This window comes from Amphiura filiformis, chromosome 4, assembly GCF_039555335.1.
Source record: "Amphiura filiformis chromosome 4, Afil_fr2py, whole genome shotgun sequence".
Taxonomy (NCBI): Eukaryota; Metazoa; Echinodermata; class Ophiuroidea; order Amphilepidida; family Amphiuridae; genus Amphiura; species Amphiura filiformis.
The window spans coordinates 3,971,624-3,985,148 of NC_092631.1; the positions used below are offsets into that span (position 1 = coordinate 3,971,624).

At 35.7% G+C, this 13,525-nt stretch overlaps 1 pseudogene; it reads left to right on the top strand.

Annotated features, from left to right (window-relative positions):
- LOC140150478 (ATP-binding cassette sub-family B member 6-like) overlaps positions 1–13,299 on the top strand; it is a 32,430-nt pseudogene extending 19,131 nt beyond the window's left edge.
- Positions 13,300–13,525: the final 226 nt, after the last annotated feature.

Below are 13,525 nucleotides of genomic sequence, written 5' to 3' on the forward strand. Positions count from 1 at the left end.
TTTTTATCTCTGTCTTTGATAATATAACGAATAGTAAGTACGCAAATGATGGGTTCACAAGTTTTAAGTTTCCCCCAGAGACTTTTATAGTTTTTAGAATCACTGAGAAAGTTTTCAACAAAATTAAGAAATTATGAAAGTATTTGGTAGTAGCACATTTTGTTTGACTCAACTGGTCAAGTTTACAATGTCACACATCATCATGTTTGGTCACAATGGCTCATGTAATAAGAAACAAATGCAGTTTTGAAAGTTGCACTTTGGTCCATTCAGCTCTTTAACAATGCAGTAGGCATGACCTACTGTAGATTATATTATGCATTTTTGTGAGAGTTGCTTAGAGACAGCCTGTGTGAACTCACAGATTGGGAGTGATTCGTGTGCAAATGCCAAATGCAGAGCCAACACAAAAGATCTGACACATTGTCTGACACACTGTGGCCTGCGTGTGTGACTATTGCAGGATTTGCTTTATGCTCATTCTGCCATACAATGTAAATAAGCATGTGATGAAAATGAAGTGTCATGAGATTATAACATTTTCATTTGTTTTCTATTTTGTAAGCTCAATACGAGTTTAAACAATGCAGACCACATTTGAACAATCTATTTTGTAATAATTGGTGTGGAAATATAAAAAAAAGGTGTGTTTTTCATATTGCATGTCTTAATTGTTTACATCTAGACCCAATATACTACAGGCTGTCTTTTGGTCCCAATTTTATGAATTGTGAAATCATAGAAAAAAGTCTATAATGTATCTTTTGCAAGTTCATATTCCATATACCATCATTATAATTTATAATTTTTTTAAAACAGAAAACCAATCTTGAAGAACGTCAGTTTTACTGTTGAACCAGGACAGACAGTTGCTTTTGTAAGTACAAGGCAATTTTTACTTCATAAATCTGTGTTAGCCGAAGAAAAAAGGTTTTATGGGCTCGACTCAACCCAGACTTTGCATTTTGGGGATACATGTATATAAATTGTATTTTATTTTTTGGCTACATGCATTTGAAGTTGGTTTTTTTTTGGTTTTTTTTGACTGAAAAAAAAGTGAGTGTAGTTAGTGAGAAGGAAAAATGTGTAATTTTTTTACAGATTTTGGCAATTTTATAGGCCATCTATGGTCATTCCCCAAAAGGGACTACCGTAATAATATTATTGTACTTGAAAGGTCCGTTGACCCATAGAGCAGGTTTGTTTTTAGAGCAGGTTTTTTTTCCGTCGCCTTATGGCTTAATTTGGGCACAGGTTTTATGTATAACCTTGTGACAGCACAACTCATTTATAAATTCATCTTATAGGAAAGGAATCAAGGAAACCAATAATCGCATTTATATTTCCATAGGTCTTGCTATTTTTGAGTTAAGGTCAACAATATATCAAAATGGGAGTTTTTTCCCCTCCCAACAACAATCATGCACACAGGGTGGATATGGCACTCCTTACATGTGACTGGACACTACGAATCAGCCGTAAAGTCGGCCCCCGGTGCAATTTTGTTTTATTTCGTGTTTAGAAAATATATATCATAAGCTTGAAAAAGTATATCATTTGACTTCAAACGATATCCAGAAGCGGGGTTATGGTTTATTTAACTCTGCTCCTTCAACAAAATGGTAACTTTTTTCGGTTCTATGTGTGTCTCTTTTTCCACATTGCTGGGAATAAAGTCATAATTGGCGGTCATTTCAAATCATCCCCAAGTCAACGAGGTTCAGGAATGTCCTCTCATTGTTATTGTTGGTTATACATGCCTAGACAAAATACAATGCAATTGTAACCCTCCACTTGAACAAGATTTAGCCAAAGCAAACAAAGACTAGAGCTATTTAATGATTTAAATAGAACCCATACCATTCCTCTTGTGCATCAGCTTTATTTGTCTTAATACTTGAGTGCCCTTTGTACCATATTGTATGTTTGGTTAAATTTTATTGATTATTTTATTGTATTTATAATGCAGGTTGGTCCATCAGGTGCTGGCAAAAGTACCATCATCAGACTGATATTCCGATTTTATGACATCCAAGGTGGACATATATTTATAGATGGACAAGATATAACACAGGTTAGTGATTACTGGAAAAGAGGTAATTTTTGCAGACTTTTCCTTCCACAAGTTACAGTTTACAATATTGACCTTGTTTTTGTGTGTTTGGTCATAATTCTAATAATAGAAATCTCAGAATGCATCACATCAAACCCAGGAGAAATGGAAATGGCCAATAGCATCAGAAATAGTTATAATACTGTCAACACTCATTTTTTAAACCAAATATTTCAGAGAAACCATTCTCTGCCATCAGTGGTGTAATGCTGTTGGTAGACTGATGATCCTGTAGTGTTTCTAGATGTTGACAAAATTATTTTGTTCTTTGTGATGGTGTTTCTAGTTCTCGTCCATCCCTACTTAGCAGTTTCATCTGTTTTCCTTACCAGAAAGTGCTGCTAGATGTTTTTTGGTTGTTTCTTTTTCCAATGCAAATAAAATGAATGTAGCTATTATATACTGTTCTTCATTTTTTTTCTTTAGGTTTCTCAGAGCTCCTTGAGAAAAGTGATTGGAGTTGTGCCACAGGACACAGTACTATTTAACCAGAAGATCATGTAAGTGTGCTTTAAGTTGGGATAATTTTTTATCATGATATATAAAAATGATTAATTAAGTAGTTTATTTCTATCAGTAGGTCAGTGTTTAGTTCTTCTGGTATTTGTAAATGGGTGTGTGTGTGGAAAGGGGGGGGGGTGAGTGGGAAGGCATCCCCAAATATGGAATTACAACTTTACCATGCTATCCAATTGTGGCCCGGAAACTATGTACGTCAAAACTACTTGCAAATGATTACAAATTACAAAACATTTAGAAGAAAGCCTGTTTGTTTGTTGTTTGTATTATTTCTTCTTTAATCTGGGACACTCAATCAGTTGAAAACACAATTAAATCAATGTTCTTTCTTTGAGGCCCAGGGTGTTCCAAAAGACCCAGCATGTCAAAAAGTGTCAGACAGTAAAAAGACAGCCCATCTTATAATATGAAATTAGTTAATTTTTTTCAAACCTGATTTTTTGGCATATTTGTAATGTTTACACATGTCCCAACTTAAATGGAATCGGCCAAATTTGTTGTGTTAATAGTTCAACAGAGTGATTTTGACAGAAAGTCATAATTATGACTTTATGTCCGCCATATAGAACTCCATGATAACGACCAAAATAGCCAGTTGGGTTTGTTTCACTTTCCCTTGTTATTTAAGCTTAAAATGGACAGAAAGCCTTCCCAGTAGTTATTAGTAGTTTTATTTCAGCATTTTGGGTAAGGAATAACAAAATTTAATTTTGACGTAAATCATAGAGTAAGGCTTTAAATGACATTATTCATACACAACGTCCATGAATGGTGCACAAAACGTCTGCAGTTAGATGCTGGAAATGTTTGGGGATTTCAGGTAGATGGGCATGTGTATTTGCCATCAAACAAGGATGAAAATCTACAAACCTGAAACAGATGCAATCCATGAACCACACTAGTCACATCATATGATTTCTTTAACTTTCAATCCATTTCCTTTTGCTTCAGGTACAACATCAGATATGGTAAAATCAACTGCACAGACCAGGAGGTTGAAGACGCAGCCAATGCATCCGATATCCACAAAAGAATTGAAACATTCCCTGAAGGTAAGATTCGATGAGGTCTGGTCTTTGAATAATCATTTTCACTAAACCACAATCTTAGAAATAATTGTTCAAACACTTTTAAAGGCCTTATTGGAAATGTACAATGTTGGCATACCCAATATGCTCATCTTCACCATTTCTTCTCCCAACATTGTTTGTGGTGGGGAAAGGGGAGGGGTACGCGTAAGATGAACATTGCGACAAGACTATTATAATTCTTAGTTTCCAGTGACTCATATAGCGTGCGCACTATGGTAAGAAGAATATGGAAAGAGTAAGTGTTCAAAACACATTTTTTTTTCCAGGATTGCGGTAAGACTAATATTTTGTCCATCTCATCAGATCTGAACATCTAACCCACTTTCTTGGGAAACTGGCTTCCGGATCGGCGTAGTTTCTTTCCCAGATAGTCAGGCTCACATCACACACTATAGGTGGCGCTATTCGTCCATAGGGAAGTGGAATGTGCCTGTACGGTCCAAAAATGGCTTTACTGTGGGGCTCAATGGAAAAAATTACTAAAAATTAATTTTGACAACCAAAACCTAAGTGATGTTGACTTATGTTGGTACTGGCATGATACTGGATTCATAAACTATCACATAGTGCAATCCATGTTCCACCAAGTTGACACTCGATTTAGCTCAAAAAGCAATTTGTGTGTAAATCAAGACCATCCAAAACAGCTTTCTTACAGTAAAGAATAGGAGGTCATCTGGGGTCACATACAGTAGTGTGCATTGTACATGTGCCTGCTGTCACAATTTCACACACAAAATTTTGGGCAATTTGATGACACTATTTTTGTCTGTAACTTCAAAAGTATATGCACTAGAAACATGATTGACCCCTTATTGTTTAGGTAATTTAATTCTCTTTCAAATGAAAGAACTTTCAGCTAAAAATATTGAACTTCAAAATTTTATGAACATCCCTATCCCAGACGTCAAAAGTGAGTCATATATTCGTGACTTAGGAAAGAAGTGCATTCTTCAACAATTTTCACTAGGACTCTAACAGAAAACAAGGTGCAACTGGAATGGAGATGGCAGTGAAATCTTCCACAGGGGGTATATGGATTTTAAATGGAATAGCGCATTTGAAACTATTACTAGTCTGTGAAACTACTTTTCTTCCTCAAAAGTTAAAACCAATCTGTATTTTGCATATTTTGTCTAAACAGGTTATAATACAGTAGTTGGTGAGAGGGGACTTAAACTTAGTGGAGGAGAGAAACAGAGAGTGGCAATTGCAAGAACAATTCTCAAAGCGCCTGAGTTTGTTCTATTAGATGAGGTAGGCAGGGTTGTAGCCACAAGGTCGGCACCTGAGTTTGTTCTATTAGATGAGGTAGGCAGGGTTGTAGCCACGGTGGTCGGCGCTGGCAGTAACCAGTACTCGGTCTGACCGACCGGCACTCATGGCGGAATTATAGGTCTTGCCGACCAGCACTAAAATGATAAATTGTCCTCAAAACAGCTGTCAAATGCCATTACTGTCAAGTAATTGGCATTCTGATTCAATTTTCTCTTAATCTTAGCCGGCACTAAAATTTGGCTAGCTACAACCCTGGAGGTAAGTGATATATCATCATGTAAGTACAAGAAAGACATATGTGTGAAAGCTGCCCTTTGTCAGTACAAATTTGTGCTGTTAAGGGATGGGGTATGAAAGTTTGGACAGTATTTATTGTGGGACATTAGAGCACATCAGACATATCGAATTGCATTCTGAATACGAAGAATGTCCTGATATCAAATAATTTTGATTTTTGAAATTACGCAATGTAATACACATTTTATGGCAAATGATTAAAATTGATATTTTGATATTTAACAGTACTCGAGTAAACTTTATAAATCTGATGATTTATACTTAAAGTGTATGTAGGTGGGATGAAAAGCCGACGATAAATTTTGACCTTTTCATATTGAAGATATGGATTTTTTTCCCAAAACACCAAAAAATTAGGTCTTTTTGGGAAAAAAATCCATATCTTCAATATGAAAGGTCAAAATTTTCAATTGATCGTCGGCTTTTCCTCCCAGCTACATACACTTTAAGAATATGTCATTAGATTTATGAAATTTACTTTGAGGACTGTTATATATAAAAAATGTGAAAAATATCAAATTTGAATAATTTGTCATAAAATTTGTATTATATCATGAATTTCAAAACATGAAACTTATTTGATATCAGAAAGACATTCTTCGTATTCAGAATGCAATTCGATATGTCTGATGTGCTCTCATGTCCCACAAAAAATACTGTCGAAACGCCCAAAACGCTCATTCTACAATCCAGGAAAAAAGGTTGGCACAGTTTGCCTGTCTTTTGGTATATCTCTGTCCCGCTCCCCAATTCAATGTTGGACCAAGCCATGTTGTCAACAGGTCCGTGAGACCCTCCAACATTGAATGATGGGGAGTGGGGAAGGGTGAGATATAGGGGGGAGTCTGTACCTCACATATATTGCATGCATGTTTCCCTCGCCTCCCCAATTTTAATAGGGCACGCATGTCCATTGTTTAGTGCAGGTGTGCCAACTATTAATTTCCTGGGTTGTCCGAATCAATTCCAAAAATATGCATCTAATTTCATATTTTGGCTTGTAAAATAAAAACCAGTTAAAGGTATGGCCACCAAATTTTCAGGAAATAATCCTCACATGCATATCAATATATGAAATTAATATTAAAAAAAAATATTGTGAAATAAGGTATAAGTCAAAAGAATGTTATATAATTGCCGATTATTTTCGAAGTTTAAAGCTATGATAACTCGTCCAAAATATGCATCTAACTTCATATTTTGGTTTATAAACTAAAAACCATAAAAGGTATGACCACCAAATTTTCAGGGAGTAATACTCACATTCATATCAATATGTAAAGTTCATATTGATAAAAAATATTGTGAAATAAGGGATAAGTCAAAAGAATATTATATGATTGCCGATTATTTTCGTAGTTTAAAGCTATGATAATTCTTCCAAAAATGCATCTAATTTCATATTTTGGCTTATAAAATATAAAGCATTAAGTATATGGCCACTAAATTTTCATGGAGTAATCCCCATTATTCGTTTCAATATGCAAAAATTAAAATTAATCAAAAATAATATCGATAATCAATTATTATCGATTATCGATAATCAATAAATCCTTTTTCAATATTCAATGTTTAAATTGTATAGGCCTACGCAACCAACAAAACTGTATATCTGCAGTAATTTGAAAATATGACTTTCTCCTAAGTGCTATAAAAGCATCATTTTTACCATTTATATGCACATCATATCTCATGCAACCTGAATGAACGAAACTTGTTTCCGGTATGGATTGTAACACCTTAAAATTCACATTTTTCGTAAAAAACGGTTCAAATATTTTTTCTGAATTGAAAAATCTCTCATGGTATATAATGGCCATATTAGGCATTGTGATTGGCAATTTCAAACTTTTTCCAGTTCAATCATCATGGCCGTGGACACGTGATGCTCTGTTTTGAAAGCCATCCGAGTTTCCATTTTGACAAACAACTCGGTGCGGCAATTATGGTGATATTTGTACAGTGCCGTAAAATAAAGGTAGAAATACAGGAAAAAAAGAAGGACGGACATTGGCAAAAATTAATATAATGATGAATTAATATGATGAAGGATATTGTAAAATAATAACAAAAAAGAAAAGAAAAAGAAATCTAAATATATTCAGGGGCTCGAGCCCGTGTTCCAATGCGCCTGTGGCAGATGCCGTATCCATTGAACAACAGAGCTGTGTTACTTCAACATGCTTAAACTATAATATAATGCTATTCAAGATGCATGTATATAAATATACGCTCTACAATCGGTATACAGTCAAACAAATCACACTTTTACGGCATTTGTTTCATTAACTGAATATTTATCATATAGCAGGTGTTGGCTGACATTGTGCTCCACATTTATTTCAGTTTTGGGCGAGGTAAATGACTTTGGGACAACAACGAGCGATATACACGTTTGTATAAATAAAAAAGAAAGTAATATTATATTAAAATTCTTTACTCTTTAAAGACGTGTATACCGTCCGAATTTGTCCCGTAGTCATTTATCCCGGACAAAAACTGAACTAAATGTGAAGCACAATGTCAGCCAACACCTGCTATATGATAAATATTCAGTTAATGAAACAAATGCCGTAAGAGAGTAATTTTTCCGACTGTATACCGCTTGTAGAGCGTATATTTATATACATGCATCTTGAATAGCATTATATTATAGTTTAAGCCTGTTGAAGTTACACAGCTCTGTGGCGCAATTGATACTGGCATCTGCCTCAGGCGCACTGAGTGGAACACGGGTTCGAGCCCCTGAATGTATTTAGATTTCTTTTTCATTTTATTTTACAATATTCTTCATCATATTATATTTGTCATAAGCCAATGTCCGTCTTTTTTTTCTGTATGTCTACCTATATTTTACGGCACTGTACAAATATCATCGTAATTTCCGCACTGATGATGTTTTTATATAAACATACGTAAAATTGCCCTATCTATGATACGGGTGCAATTACATTAATTTGATGTAATAATAGCTGATTGGAAATTGCTCATTCAGTTCTTTTTATTTATCATTTGAATTAGAAGCAATTCGATGTAATACTGCATTTAAAAATCATTCTTTCTTTTTTTGTCAAAGAGTTTTCGCGTAATTCAGACCCAAGCCAAGACGCAAAACCAGGCATTAGCGATGTTTTTAATGACCACCCCCTAAATAAACAAATACATTTTTTCTATTTTTTTTATTTATCGTAAAGCCCTATCACTTATATGTGTTTGTGTGAAATATGAAGATAATACAACATTCCGTTGCAAAGTTATTGAGTAAAAACGGAAAACAGATGCAATATTTAGGATTTGACTCGGACAATCCAGGAAAAAAAGGTTGGCACAGTTTGCCTGTCTTTTGGTATATCTCTGTCCCCGCTCCCCCAATTCAATGTTGGACCAAGCCATGTTGTCAACAGGTCCGTGAGACCCTCCAACATTGAATGATGGGGAGTGGGGAAGGGTGAGATATAGGGGGGAGTCTGTACCTCACATATATTGCATGCATGTTTCCCTCGCCTCCCCAATTTTAATAGGGCACGCATGTCCATTGTTTAGTGCAGGTGTGCCAACTATTAATTTCCTGGGTTGTAGATCCCTTAATGTGTCAAGTCTTAAGGGTAGTGGGACTTGAGATGCTTCCAGGAGCAACCTTATATCACCTCATGAATAATTCAAATCTAATGCCCTCGTGAGATAAACATTTTTGTCAAGTGTTTGGATTCCTCTGTAAATCGACTGTTCAGTGCCAGGAGTGGGTAAGTGCACTGGCTGCCATTTGTAGATAAGTACAATATACTGGAGTATGTAAATTGTGTAAAGTATGTGTAAATTGCTGACTATGTTCACAGGGCAGCAATTGCACTTACCCACTTCTGGCACTCGAAATATAATTCCAAAACCTAACATGAGGCACTCATTACACATTCAACTTTTTTTGCATTAATCTAAAGTTATGTTTTCCTGTTTGTTTTCATCAAAATATTGCTTGTTGCTCATGGAAGGCAAAATATTGCTTGTTGCTCATGGAAGGCAAAATAGGTTATATCCTTGGAGAGCTAAAACAAGTCAATTGTTGTTCAACAACTCTTCCTATACCTTTGTACAGGAGCCAACCGTTGTTAATCCGTGATGAATCCACACTTTTACTGTAGCGTGATACGCTTGAACGCGAAGCGAGACTACTGGCGTTACGCGAGAGAGCGTAAAATTTGTCATGCCCGGAACCTTTGTGCGTATGCAAGCTTACAAGTTGAATTCAGTATTTTTCAGGTAGCCGCTAAACATTGCCGTTTATTCTGTAGTTTTATTGCTGATATCAACAGAGAAATCATTGAAATTTTGTAAGGCTGTCGAGTGGCAATGATTAACTGACATTCCTCGTGAAATAATTGTGAATTATACGATCTTTAGCTTCTTTTCGTTGTTGAAAGGAATTCAATCACGTTTCACCATTGTTCATCACCGATTAACAACTCGCGTCTGAAAGCGGCGTCTGCGTGGTTTACTTGAAGTAAACCACGTGAGCGACGCAGACGCATCAGTTGTTAAAGCGGTGATGAACAACGGTGAAACATGATTGAATCCTAATTCAATTTTGCACTTTTACAGATAAATGTTGGGTTGGGGTTTTTTTTGCCCCCCACAAGAAATATATTGGGGTGTGTTTCTTTGCATAAAATAATGAATGACTTTAAGTGAAACGATCATACCACTAAAGTCATATCGTCAGCCTGCTACGCTAATTGTCTAAGTCATTTTTTGTAATTTTGAGAACTAAGTACAAAATATGGTTCAAACATGCATTTAAACTATTTATTCACCAATCTTTGCACAAGAACAAATGATAATGATACAAATGAAAGGGAATAATCTGAAATAATTAGGGTGATTGCGTAACTGATACATGCTTGAACCACATTTTGTTCTTTGTTCTCAAAATTACAAAATATGACTTGGGCAATTAGCGTAGCAGGCTGACGATATATAGTCATCGCTCTTTTTCTGAATTGTTTAATATAATCTTATTCTATTTTTCTCACCTACACAGGCAACCTCAGCTCTCGATACCAAGACAGAACGTAACATCCAGGCTTCTCTTTCCAATGTAATGCGTAATCATTACCACAATAGTCGCCGCTCATCGGTTATCTACCATCATCAACTCTGATATGATATGTGTGCTAAGAGATGGGGAGATTATAGAAAGAGGAAGGTCAGTAATATACCCATGGATGGAAAACATAATAGACCGCGTACAAGCAGTCAAAGTCTCAGCATCACCCGATAATGAGGGCCGATTGTTCCATGAAATGCGACAGGCAAAACTGCTACGCACTTACTGCGTATTTTTACGGTCTATCGCATTATGCATGCAACACTCTATCTTGTATACACGAAGGCACGTAAGGCTGGTGTGATTGTTAGACATGGCACGATCGAACAATCGGCCCTTATGAATATGCGAGAATTCACAGCATACAATGCACAGGGACTTTGACTGTTGATACATGGTCTGTAGAAGTCTGTGAATATACCACATTCTGTCTTGGCAAAAGTTGTAATTAATTTCACCATAGTCATAATATACTTAAAGCCTTAATGTACGATTTCCGTCAAATTTTAATTTTTTTATTCTTTATTTAAAATGTTGGTAATAACTGCCGGGAAGGGTTAAGTTTAAGTGAAAGAAACCCCACTGGGTTTTTTGGCAATTTAACATGCAGTTCTATGGAAGGACACGATTTTTTAAATTATGATAATATGTTGAACATTGCACTGTTGACGTACAAAGACAACACATTTGACCGATTCCATTTAGGTGCAAGTTGGGACATGTGTAAACATTACAAATATGCAAAAAAATCAGGTCTGAAAAAAATTAACCAATTTCATGTTATAAGATCGTACATTATGGCTTTAAGTTGTGTCTTAAGTGTGAACAGGGTAAGTTATAATCAATCATAATAAAAAATTTCAGTTGTAATATTAATGTCGACTTAGATCATCATTCATTTGAAGTTAATTTGAGGCTATAGATTTACAATAAAGTACTCCACCCACTCTATTCTGCAAGTATGCACTGCTCTTAGAATAATCAGAGGGTGTATGACAGGGGTGGTATACCAGAGTTGCGCCAAATTGGAATAATAATTTATAGTGCGGCATATATAATGGTGAATCATAGCAAAAAAATTGTGAAATTTTTGTGAAAAGTGTGAAATTTGGCTCAGATGTAGTATTCAGTCTGTTGAACAATTCTAGAGGGAGGGCCAAAAATATTTTGTCCAATATGGTCGCCATAGAGGTCATCGGACTTTATACAGGGAAAAAAAGGTCAAAGGTCAAGGTTTGACATCTACAGGGCTAAAATTTGAAAACTTACTCCGATTGTTATCAAAATGGTCTCAAATTGTTCCTCTCAGCATGCTATTCCATAGTAGGATAGGTTTTACATATGTAGGAAGTTTGCTTCCCAAGGTTGCACGGGCAAATAGGTCAAGACCATAAAGCTCCATATCAAATATTATATTTTTGGGTGTAACCTTGGGAAGCAAACTTCCTACATATGTGAAACCTATCTTATTATGAATTATTATGACGAGAGAAAGAATTTGACACCATTTTGAAAACAATCGGGGCAAGTTTTCAAATTTGAGCCCTGTAGATGTCAAACCTTGACCTTTGACCATTTTGCTTATAACTTGAGAACCGTACATCACAGATAGGTCAAACTATACTTTTTCTGGATCCTTGTGACCAGGGGAACATGTTGGCATGGCTTATAACTCAATTTGAACAACTTTGAATTTTTTCCCTGTATAAAGTCCGATGACCTCTATGGCGGCCATATTGGACAAAATATTTTTGGCCCTCCCTCTGGAATTGTTCACCAGACTGAATACTACATCTGAGCCAAATTTCACACTTTTCACAAAAATTTAACAATGGTTTCACCATTCTGCAGCACTATTACTTTAAGGTGGCGTGCATAAGTGACAGTGTGTATCACGATAATATTGTACGCGTAACCATGCGTAATGCAAGTTGTAGAATGTGTTACGGCTCTCGACCCATTGTTGCGAATAAAGGGCTCAGACGTGACATGTTTTAACAAATCACGATTTTGAATAATGGGTCTTGAGGGTAATAGAATAAGCTATCTGTTGCTGTTCCACTTCAAGATATGCATCAGGGAAATGTTTATTAACTTTAATCATCAAATTGTCAAAATATGACTGCGCAGTGCCAAAAGTGGGTAAGTACAATAGCTGATCTGTGAACATTTGGCAATTTACACACAGTATATTGCACTTACCCACTTCTGGCAATGAGCAGTCGATGTAGGCTTGTTGATCATTTGGTTAAGCAGACAGACAAATATTTGCACAGAAAAACTGATTGTTCTTTTATCTTTTGCATTAAAAACATTTCAAATGATAAAAATACCTTCAATTTTTACCATTTTCTGTTACAGACATGAAGAATTGCTAGAAAAACAAGGCATGTATTCAGAAATGTGGATGCAACAACTGCTATCTGAATCTGAGGAAGGCTCTAATGGTAATGGCGAAACATCAGGTGTGAGCAATATGGAAAATAAGGATAAGCTATGATTTGTACAAAAATAGTGTGAAACAAAAACTATTTGGTTTTATACATGATGTATATTGTATAAGCATCATGGTGTATATTACATTTTTTTAAATGACTGTCAGGTACAAAAACACACCATTAATGTACAACCAATTCACTGCCATCAGTTTTGCATACACTGTATGGTTAACTGGCAACCAGCACAATAAATGGGAATGCTGCATCCAATCTTCGAATTAATTTTTTTACCTTGGGCTGCGTTTTTGCACCCCATTTTGAAAGTTGTGCAATTTTATCTGACGCAGAGCAACTTGAAGTGCAGTCTCAGACAATCAACACATAAAGTCAGTACAATTAGGTATCGCAATTTTGCACCACACTTTTACCTGTTGCATCGCAACAGGCTAATTTTGGGTGCAAATTGCAGTCGATAGAGCATGATAAACTCCCATGTTGTGCTAAATGTGCATTATATATGCATCTAATGCACGAGCCCCGAAGGGGGAAGTGCATTAGATGCATCAACATCATACACGTACATTAACCTATTTCATACACATACAAAATTATCACTAAAAATATTGGAAAATAGAACCAAATATAAATGCATCAACCCGCCCGAAAAATGAATCAAGCCTATGCAGCC